General features: G+C 37.0%; 1 protein-coding gene across 1 annotated transcript in view; it reads left to right on the top strand.

Moving 5' to 3' along the window:
* LOC115219454 (multiple epidermal growth factor-like domains protein 6) overlaps positions 1-12,165 on the top strand; it is a 374,545-nt gene that overhangs the window by 27,234 nt on the left and 335,146 nt on the right. The window lies entirely within an intron of this gene.

The following is a 12,165-nucleotide window of genomic DNA, read 5'->3' as shown; positions in this document are numbered from 1 at the left end:
ACGATGACCAAGGGGGTTCCAGCTGTGACCATCCTATCTTTTTTAAGACACTGATGTGTGGTTTGACAGGAAGGTCGATGTTGCTATTTTTAATAGTTCCAGCGGCAAGTTACAAGCCCTGTCGATTCAAATTACGTTTGTTCATTTGCGTTCAAATAGTGTATAAACTTAGACTTAGATAAACATAGATATGTTTCGACCAAAGATTGGTCCAGGCCATGTCTAACTTAATAGCACCACCTGATAGGATTATGCGAATCCTGTTTAAGGCAAGTTTTTCTCAAGTAGTGAGTTCTTGTTGGGTGAGTTGAATCCAATTATGGGTGGCTTATTCTTTGAAGGAATCTATCCAGACTCCGTTTAAACTTGATGGGATCCTTTTCCTCTTTGATCTCCTTCGGGACAATGTTAAATAGGGCAGGGCCTGTTGAGGAAAAGAAATTGTGTTGCAGTGTACATGTATGTTGTGATCTTGAACTGGGCAAGGGTCGTATGGCCCGTGGTCCCAGTCTTGGATGAACCTTGAAGCTAATGTTAAGGTCGTTTGGGCAAAGTTGGTGGTATATTCTCCACATCGTACAAATGATGTACCGCTCACGGCGACGCTGGAAGGAGTAAAGTTTCAAGGCTTTAAGGCGATCCCAATAATCGAGAGCGGCCATGCCTTCAATTCGTTTAGTGAGTGCCCTCTGGGGAGACTCAATTCTGGAGATGTTTTGTCTTGTATGGGGAGACCACAGTGGGCAGCAGTATTCAAGGTGTGGCCGTATATAATTATTATACAGTTAATTGAAAGAACATTATAATAGTTGGTGAAATTTGAACTGTTTCAAGGTGTGGCCGTATGTAATTATTATACAGTTAATTGAAAGAACATTATAATAGTTGGTGAAATTTGAACTGTTTTCTCTCCACTACTGATTCTTTGAGTATGGAAATAATGTTTTGTTTACATTTTACTTTGAACTTCAGAAGAGACAAACACTATGATTGGTAGAAACTTGTATTGATTTAATAATATTGTGGCTATGAACTCAGGAGATAATATCCATCCAACAAAAATTCTTTTCTCATCTATATTTGAGAGATGAGAAATTATGTACATTATTTACATTATTTACATTTCATGGATATTTGTACGCATCTTGTTTGTTGTTAACACAACGTTTCGGGGTTCTCATTCCTAAGGAATTTTACCGATGTTGTTATTATTATATTATTATTATTATTATTATTATTATATTATTATTATTATTATTATTATTCGGTCACTGCCTGGATTCGAACTTCGAATCTTGGGGATAGTAGCCCGCGCTCTTAACCTAAAGGAACATCGCAAAGCTGTGACACGAGGAGATATTGACAAATCGGGTATAGCTGATCATGTATAGAAAAATACGGATACCACCTCCGCTTGTGGGGCGAAGTTAAAATAATAGACATAAAACAGCACTGGAAAATACGAAAACTAAAAGAAACAGCACATATGGTAGGACATAGTAACCTCCTAAGCAGACTGAGTGCAGATATGACCAACATATGGGAACCGGTATTAAGGAAGGATAGGAAAATATTAGATTTATAAGCTCTAATATTCAGTCCATAATTGTCCACGGTCATATGGCGTTGTGGTAAAGGGCGCAGGTTACTAACCCCAAGATTCCGAGCTCGATTATAATAATAAAATAACCTCAGGAAAATACCTTAGGAATGAGAACTCAGGTTCGAAATTTACCCAGGACACCTGATGAAGGCTGGGGAATATATCAGCCGAAACGTTGCGTTAACAACAGACAAGACGAGGTCAAATATCCGTCAAATGTAAATAATATTAAAATTCCTTTCCATCCATAGCACTTTTAATTGCCAGTGCATTGCGTGAATTTAGATCATAGTGGATTTTAATGAATGGCGTTTGTGTTTTTATGACTGAATCGTTATTAAATGATGAAATGTTTTCTTTGTATTAAAATTACGTTGTTTTAATACAGTGTTATAGCAGAAACAGTTGAATCTAATGCATTGATATATAAAGCATGCATCAACACGCGTATCACATCTTCCCTAACCTTCCTTCAAACGCGCCCACACCCTACGTGACCTCTTGGTCCACAGCTTCTTCCCTAACGCAGCCTCCCAACCCGGCTCGTTCCCCAGCTCCCGCCAACGCTGCCACACTTGCCCTCACCTCTCCAACACCACCCTCCTCACAGGCACCCATCACCGACCCTATCATATCGCCGACTCCTTCCCCTGCACTTCTAGCAACGTCATCTACTGCATCTTCTGTTCTTTCTGTCTTTCTCTGTATATCAGTCAAACAGGACGCCGCTCGGCTGACTGGTTCTCGGAACACCTCCGAGATATCCGACTCGGAAATGATACCGCGGTCTCGTGACATTTCCGTTCTACCAGTCATTCTTTGCAACACCAATTTGTGTTCGGATTGTCCTTGCACAGGGGCCATCCGGAATCCCGTCTTCCACGTGAACAGCAATTAATCTTTTCTCTTTGCTCATTGCGCCTCATGGACTCAACTCTCCTCCCCTCTTCATCTAACCCTCCTCCCCTCTCCTCTCTTCCTCTCACTCCTACGTCTTCGCAACCACCTCATCTTTCTTGCTCTAACACCTACTTCTCTTCACTCCCACATCCCTCTCCTTTCCCCTCTCCCTTCCCCCTCTCACTCTCCTCTCTAACTCTCCCCTCTCACTTCATCGGCACACCTCCCTCGTCAACCCACCCCTACAGTATCCAACTTCATCTTCCCTATACAACCCATCCCACTACCACTGCATCCTTTTCACCTCCCTCCCACATACCCCAACCCTATCCCCACACTCAGTCTAACCTACACCCCACTCTTGTCCCCCTCTGTCCGGAATTCGCCATGATAGAATGCTTGCCACCAAACATTCGTTATTTTCTCTCCCTGTTTATTTCTGTGTTCCTTTCTGCCGAAGAGCGTAGGCTCGAAACGTTTAAGATATTCTCACTTCCCGAGCGTTAAACTAATACATCTGTTTGTTTTTTACACAACTGTCTTCGTCTTGTATTTTTTGTAAATTTTTACTATATATATACGTACAGACATACATATATATATATATATATACTAGCATTAAAGACCCGTCGCTGCCGGGTCATAGTGCTAGTGCATGTATATATGTGTACATAATGCATGTACATCTATATATATATATATATACATCTACACATACCGGGCAAAATACAAAGTTATATCTTGATATCGCTCGTGATAACAATACCCAAAATATATAACAGACTGGAATTGTTAGCTCTTCTTTTTTTCTCTACATTGTATACTTTATAGACAATAGTCTTTTCTTTAATTTAATTTTTTATTATCCCCCTGGACTATTCCATTTCTGCACGCTAATTATATTTTTAGTTTATTCCCATTCATGTGAAACCACTTATTCAAGTTCAAATCATTGATGCAATTTTATACCAAGTGCTATTTTTACTTTTGTATTTTACGATTATATTATACTTTAGTTTGATTTTAATTATACTTACTACATATAATTCAATTGTTATTATTATTTTTATTGTTAAAGTGAAAGCATCTGACATAAAATAGAGAAACGTTTTTGTTTCACTTTTAACTCGTAATACTGAAATAGTGGAGAAGATATGATATTGCTATGGGCTCGCTCTAGGAGAGAAGCTGAAAATTTTTTGGCCGATGACACTCCCCGGGCCCTAAGTAAGGCATGTGTAAAATTTGAATGAAATTGGTCGTGTAGTTCTCAAGTTTTAGGGAAACACACACACAGACAGACAGACAGACAGACAGACAGACAGACACACATTCTCAGTTTTATATATACAAAGATATATATATATATATATATATATATAGCAATTAAGGACAACTACTTAATAAGGAAAACTTAACAAGAAATTGTCAGGTAGATAGCGTGAAAACCTCATAAGAGAAAAAATTTCGAAAATAATTATTTCTTATTGAACATATTAATTTATATATAGAGGGCATTATACATACATGCCAGAAGGCACTATACATACATGCCACACGCTAAGAGGGACAATTAGTCATTTCTACCAAAAATATTACTAATCCCACCGAATGCAATTTTTCAAAGTAAGACATTTAAAAAATATAGACCTGTATCACAATGATTTCATACTTACGTATTCATCAGCAGGCCTGAATGTATTATAAATAAACAACGACCCTGCCCCGCTTAAGCCGATCAGCTAACTGATCAACATCAACGAAGCACATGGGTGAGTTTACATATATTACATCCGGATAAATGGCAAACTTTTACGAATTGCATTTCGGGAGAGGAAAAGTCTTTTCGGAATAAAAATTTAGCAATTAAGGACAACTACTTAATAAGGAAAACTTAACAAGAAATTGTCAGGTAGATAGCGTGAAAACCTCATAAGAGAAAAAATTTCGAAAATAATTATTTCTTATTGAACATATTAATTTATATATAGAGGGCATTATACATACATGCCAGAAGGCATTATACATACATGCCACACGCTGATGTTGATCAGTTAGCTGATCGGCTTAAGCGGGGCAGGGTCGTTGTTTATTTATAATACATTCAGGCCTGCTGATGAATACGTAAGTATGAAATCATTGTGATACAGGTCTATATTTTTTTAAATGTCTTACTTTGAAAAATTGCATTCGGTGGGATTAGTAATATTTTTGGTAGAAATGACTAATTGTCCCTCTTAGCGTGTGGCATGTATGTATAATGCCTTCTGGCATGTATGTATAATGCCCTCTATATATAAATTAATATGTTCAATAAGAAATAATTATTTTCGAAATTTTTTCTCTTATGAGGTTTTCACGCTATCTACCTGACAATTTCTTGTTAGTTTTCCTTATTAAGTAGTTGTCCTTAATTGCTAAATTTTTATTCCGAAAAGACTTTTCCTCTCCCGAAATGCAATTCGTAAAAGTTTGCCATTTATCCGGATGTATATATGTAAACTCACCCATGTGCTTCGCTGATGTTGATCAGTTAGCTGATCGGCTTAAGCGGGGCAGGGTCGTTGTTTATTTATAATACATTCAGGCCTGCTGATGAATACGTAAGTATGAAATCATTGTGATACAGGTCTATATTTTTTTAAATGTCTTACTTTGAAAAATTGCATTCGGTGGGATTAGTAATATTTTTGGTAGAAATGACTAATTGTCCCTCTTAGCGTGTGGCATGTATGTATAATGCCTTCTGGCATGTATGTATAATGCCCTCTATATATAAATTAATATGTTCAATAAGAATAATTATTTTCGAAATTTTTCTCTTATGAGGTTTTCACGCTATCTACCTGACAATTTCTTGTTAAGTTTTCTTATTAAGTAGTTGTCCTTAATTGCTAAATTTTTATTCCGAAAAGACTTTTCCTCTCCCGAAATGCAATTCGTAAAAGTTTGCCATTTATCCGGATGTAATATATGTAAACTCACCCATGTGCTTCGTTGATGTTGATCAGTTAGCTGATCGGCTTAAGCGGGGCAGGGTCGTTGTTTATTTATAATACATTCAGGCCTGCTGATGAATACGTAAGTATGAAATCATTGTGATACAGGTCTATATTTTTTTAAATGTCTTACTTTGAAAAATTGCATTCGGTGGGATTAGTATATTTTTTTGAGAAATGACAAATTGTCCCTCTTAGCGTGTGGCATGTATGTATAATGCCTTCGGCATGTATGTATAATGCCCTCTATATATAAATTAATATGTTCAATAAGAAATAATTATTTTCGAATTTTTTCTCTTATGAGGTTTTCACGCTATCTACCTGACAATTTCTTGTTAAGTTTTCCTTATTAAGTAGTTGTCCTTAATTGCTAAATTTTTATTCCGAAAAGACTTTTCCTCTCCCGAAATGCAATTCGTAAAAGTTTGCCATTTATCCGGATGTAATATATGTAAACTCACCCATGTGCTTCGTTGATGTTGATCAGTTAGCTGATCGGCTTAAGCGGGGCAGGGTCGTTGTTTATTTATAATACATTCAGGCGTGCTGATGAATACGTAAGTATGAAATCATTGTGATACAGGTCTATTTTTTTTAAATGTCTTACTTTGAAAAATTGCATTCGGTGGGATTAGTAATATTTTTGGTAGAAATGACTAATTGTCCCTCTTAGCGTGTGGCATGTATGTATAATGCCTTCTGGCATGTATGTATAATGCCCTCTATATATAAATTATATATATATATATATATATATATATTTATTATATAGAAGGAGCTTCTACAGGACTAGAACTGTTTCATTCAAAAGAAATCATCAGGAAGCTAGTTGACAAGAGTTGTTTGGCATTTATACATTTAGGCAGGTTTAAAAGGGTGGTGGTGGGGGACTTTTTGGGGGTAGGCATGGCGCAAACTATCATTCTTAGGGGAGTGGTCAAGGAATCGGTGGTAAAGTAGATAAAAGAATAAATAAAAGAATAAAAGAATAAATAGAAAAATTGAGTTTTAGGTAAATAAGGAGACTCTCACTTATACATATACATATATATATATACACCCACATATACATATATATATATATATATATATATATACACATATATACATACACATATGCACACACATGTCCATATACACACACACATACACATATGTGTACATATACATACATACATATACACACATATATGCATACATAGACATATACATACATACACATACATACACATACACACATACACCCATATACACATGTACATATGTACCCATATACATGTATCTACGTACACGCCCATACCCATACTCATACATACACTTATATATGTCTACACACACATATATATAAATATATAAATAAGAGGGGATATACACTCCCATACACTCACGCTCACATATCCATATATATGTATATATATATATATATATATATATATATACATACACATATATATACACACACACCCATATACACATATATATACATACATACATATATATATATATATATATGTATGGATATGTATGTGTATGTATGTATGTATATATATGTGTATATGGGTGTGTGTGTATATATATATGTATATATATAATATATATATATATATATATATATATATATACATATATATGGATATGTGAGCGTGAGTGTATGGGAGTGTATATCCCCACTTCTTTATATATTTATATATATATGTGTGTAGACATATATAAGTGTATGTATGAGTATGGGTATGGGCGTGTACGTAGATACATGTATATGGGTACATATGTACATGTGTATATGGGTGTATGTGTGTATGTGTACGTATGTGTATGGGTATGTATGTATATGTCTATGTATGCATATGTGTGTATATGTATGTATGTATATGTACACATATGTGTATGTGTGTGTGTATATGGACATGTGTGTGCATATATGTATGTATATATGTGTATATATATATATATATATATATATATATATATATATATATATATATATATATGTATATATATATATATAACGCCATGTGTTTCATGGTTATATTTAAGAAATGATTATAGTAAGAATAGTAGTAGTAGTAGTAGTAGTAGTAGTAGTAGTAGTAGTAGTAGTTGTTGTTGTTGTTGTCGTTGTAGTAGATGTAAAACCCTTCAATATAAATATAGCCACCCAACAGGTTAAAAATAACTACAATAATAAAATAATTAATAAATATACGTAAATAATCTTTAAAAATCAAAATATTCTTTAACATATATATATATATATATATATATGATACAAAATATGCATTAATTGAAAATTAAATACAACTCTTTAAACTATATACATTAAATCAGATTATTAATTAATATATTTATTTAATAAACATGCAAATATAGTCTAATACTCATTAAGGAATTAATACTATAAACCTTAAATTTAATTAATTTACACAATGCTGTACAAGCCATAAATACTGGAATTAAAATAAGAAATGGTTCAAATATAGACACACCCATTATATAAACTAACTATATGATTAATATATATGCAGTATCTATAGATTTAATGTATCACACAATAATATAGTTGACCGAAAATATCAAATAATATAAAAACTAATTTACTTAAATGTAATATTACTTGATAAATATACCACCTAATTATTTAATTTTTGCACATTACTTTGTCCTCTCTCTGTTTAGCCCCTTGTGGGTAGTAAATAAATAGATACCAATGCACACACATATTTGCCGCGTATACTTTTCATCCTCCAGCGCATCTCGATAAAAATATAATCGTACCTGTGACTGAATATAGAGAACACGTTTTACAGTGGAGTGTAGGTATTTGACATCTACTTCTAGCATCGGCGCTGGTCATGTCCAGCAGCCCTTATTTATAACTATATCTTTATAATTATATACGTAAATAAGTAATGCTACCTATACAGTAATTTTTATGTGTTAGGACACTGATGTAATAATACATATAAATATATATATATATATATATAAGAAATATTGAATTTCTAAATCTCTCGTAGAGACATGTACGGTGGTGGGGCGATAGAATGGTTGTATACTGTCAATCTAACAAGAACGTGACAGTAGGGGGTACACACAGTTGTATAGCCCTAGGAGGCATCGAACGCCTCCTGACAGCTTCGACACATTTTTTTCCCTATGTCCTTATATACATATACGAAGAGGAGACAAACACCCCAACCGCCGGAACTGCATCTAGGGACACCGTGTTTCACGGTGTCCCTACGACCATTCTATATATATGTTAGTTAGTTAGTTAGTTAATTTGGCTCAAAAGCAAATAGCAAGGCCATGTAGGGGGACATGGAGTTAAGTACAGGGTGGTGTTCATGTAAAGAGTTCAGGCCACTTGAGGTCCAGGGAGGCTTTGAACAAAGCGGTCGTCGGCATCTTCACCATCTCGTCTGGCAGCTAGTTCCACGGATCCGCAACCCGAACGGAGAAAGCTCCTCTCCTTCGATTGAGATGAAATCGTCGCAGGTAGAGCTTTTCGGAATGACCCCGCAGCCGACGCTCTGGAGCAGGAGTGAAGAACATCTCTTTCGAGAGGTTACACTTTCCGCTTATGATGTTGTGGGCGAGAATGAGATCACCACGGCGGCGGCGTTTTTCAAGAGAATAAAGGTCGAGCGTCCTCAGCCTTTCTTCGTAGGACAAATTTTTGAGACCATGAACCATGTGGGTAGCCAGCTTCTGGACTCTTTCGAGATGCTGTATGTCTCTGAGGAGATAAGGAGAAGAGGCTCGAATCCCATACTCCAATATTGGTCTCACCAGCGTGACATAGAGTGGTAGGAATATGGCTGCTGTGAGCATTCCGAATGACCGTCGAATCAAGAACAGAATTCCGCGTGCTTTGTTGGCAGCATGGACGCACTGGGCCGAAGGCGAAAAGGAGGAATCCACCAAGATACCCAGGTCCTTTACCTGATCGGTCCTCTCCAGCAGCAGACGACCCGGCTCGAAATCAAGTTGAGTTGCAGGAGTAGAGCCGACAGGCAGATGACAGCCCTTTGACACGTTCAGACACAGGTCCCAATCGGTAGACCACTTCCAAATTTGGTGGAGGCATCGACGAAGATCCTCTATATTACCGCGAGGAGCGACCAGTTTGATATCGTCGGCAAATAGAAGGGTGTGTTGCGTGAGGTCGTCGGGCAAGTAATTTATGAAGACTAAGAACAACAAGGGCCCAAGCACTGAACCTTGAGGCACGCCACTGCTCGCACTGGAAACGTCGGACCGCGAACCATTAACTTGGACTTGGAAGGAGCGATCTGAGAGGAAGGCACCAACCCATCGTACAATATCCGGATGGAAACTATATGCTTGAAGCTTGACAAGTAATAGGCGGTGGTTCACCGAGTCAAAAGCTTTGGCAAAGTCCAATAAAACGATGTCAACAGCATCACTATCATCGAGGATGCGCGTCACCAATTCTTGCATTACTAGTAAGTTGGTCAAGCATGATCTCTTCGGCACGAAGCCGTGTTGGGAATCAGAGATAGAGGCTGTGTTTAGGAGGTGGGGCATCATACTTTTCTTAAGGATGGTTTCGAACATCTTGCTGATTATTGATGTAAGGGAAGTTGAAATGTTTATTCGAGTCAGAAGAAACAGTTAATACTCGTCACACATGTTTCATACTAACAGAAATACCCAGCGTTGTCTGGGTTAAAGAAAATAATGAAATTTTAGTATGTCTTTTAAATCTCTTAGTAAAATGAAACATGGATTATGCAGTTCTCAACAGTTATTAGCTGAGCTACCAACTGTATATCTAAATAGCATGTTTCGTCCGATGTTCTCACTTTTAAAATTCTTTGAAACCAGGTAGTTCTTTGTCTTGGCAATCACCTTCAATTGTCAGTACATATTTGAACACGTTTCACTTGAAAATGCATAAATTTGAGAACCGGTCTGTGGGCGCTCCTATCCTCTTAATAAGTACATTTAGCCACAATTCTATCAGATGACTTGAGTATAAACAAATGTATTGAAAACATTTAGAAATCAATCACAATTTAATTATCTAGAGCTTCTAATATACGATATTTTGAGTGTGTCCATTAATTGGAGTATAAATGGAAAGATTTTGGGTACTTCCAACTCGCGAACATCCTACATATAATTCCCCATTAGAGATGCAAGGAGAAGCAACATGAAATCCAACAACCTTGAGAGATTGTCCTCAAGACTTGTTTCACTGGGAACTGGAACCGTTTAAATTCAAAGGGGAGGTCATATGGGATTAACAGGATCCGCGGATTGAAGACATTCTCACCCTTATACTTCTGTCATAATTGGTGACTCTAGGACATGGGGTCGCATCGCTTTCACTACTACTGTGGTGCCATTGCAAAGACTAAGTAGCTCCATAATCCTGAGAAGCATGATTGGGGGCCCCCTTTTTAATTGTTAAGTGGTGAAGTGGCATTCCAGATGGCTGTAGAGAGTTCAAGACCTCAATTGGAAAAACTACAGCCTGTTCTTGATCAATGCAGTGTCGAGGGATTTGAAAGATTGCTCTTGTCTTGGCATCAACTGCAAGAGATCCCAGTTGATTTTGTCGACATCATTACCTGGATGGTTCGCTCACAGATCCATTCACTGTTGCTAAAATGTTTGCAATGCTTGGGAGCACATGCATTATGGGATCAATGATAGTTGGTACCATCTCACCACAGGGTAGCCGGTGTTGTTGCATTTGGCTGGCATATGGTAGTTGCCCATTCCCTATCTTCAGAAGCTTGTGTGAAAACAACCCGGCGGTTTGATCACCAAATAATTGGGCCCTCATCTTAACTGTCAGTTGCAGTTTAGTCATCTGGCTCCACAGTTAAGAGACAGGCCTGTAGTTCATCTGCTTTTGTACCTTTTGGGATCACAGGGAGGGTTTGTCTGAAATCTCCAACCAAAACTACAGTGCCTCCACCTATGACAATGTCCTCTCCTCTCAAATCTCTTAGGCTCCGATCAACAGCCTCAAGTGCTCCACGGTGAGATATGGTGCATTAATCCCAGACAACCAAGCACGTCTGCTGCAAGACCTTGGCCTTTGCGGATGTCTTAGAAATGTTGCAAATTGGAGTCTCTATCCTAAGTAAATTTAAGGGCACCTTGAAAGTAGAATGAGCTGTTCGTCTCACTGACAAGAGAGTGGCTGCTGTTCCTGAAGATGCTACCGCCAATGCAATGCACCCATCTAGACTGACATTTGCTAGCAAAAGGTTTATCAAAAACGTCTTGCCAGTAACCCCAGGAGCAGCCAAAAAGAACAGGCCACCATTTTCCTCCCTGAGTCATTGGAATGATGCAATTGTAAGCTGTCCGTTGTTCATTCAAAAGCTTTGACTCATTCTCTGTTACATACTGAGTGTAATGTTGCGGGACTTCTTGGTACAAAAGAGTCGAAACAAATGCTCAAAGAAAAACAGTCAATGTAGTTGGACCTGGAGCTCCTTGAAATATCAGTAAGGCAATTTGTTTCAAAAATATCCAAAATATGTATTGGAAATCAACGTACAATATATAGCACCACAAATTTTGAAACCATTATTATTATCATCACCGTAGCTATAACTATTATTATTATTATTATTATTATTATTATTATTATTATTATTATTATTATTATTATTA

Source organism: Octopus sinensis, linkage group LG14 (genome assembly GCF_006345805.1).
Source record: "Octopus sinensis linkage group LG14, ASM634580v1, whole genome shotgun sequence".
Lineage (NCBI taxonomy): Eukaryota > Metazoa > Mollusca > Cephalopoda > Octopoda > Octopodidae > Octopus > Octopus sinensis.
The sequence above is the reverse complement of the archived record's forward strand: the minus strand, read 5'-3'. Positions and strand labels throughout refer to the sequence as shown.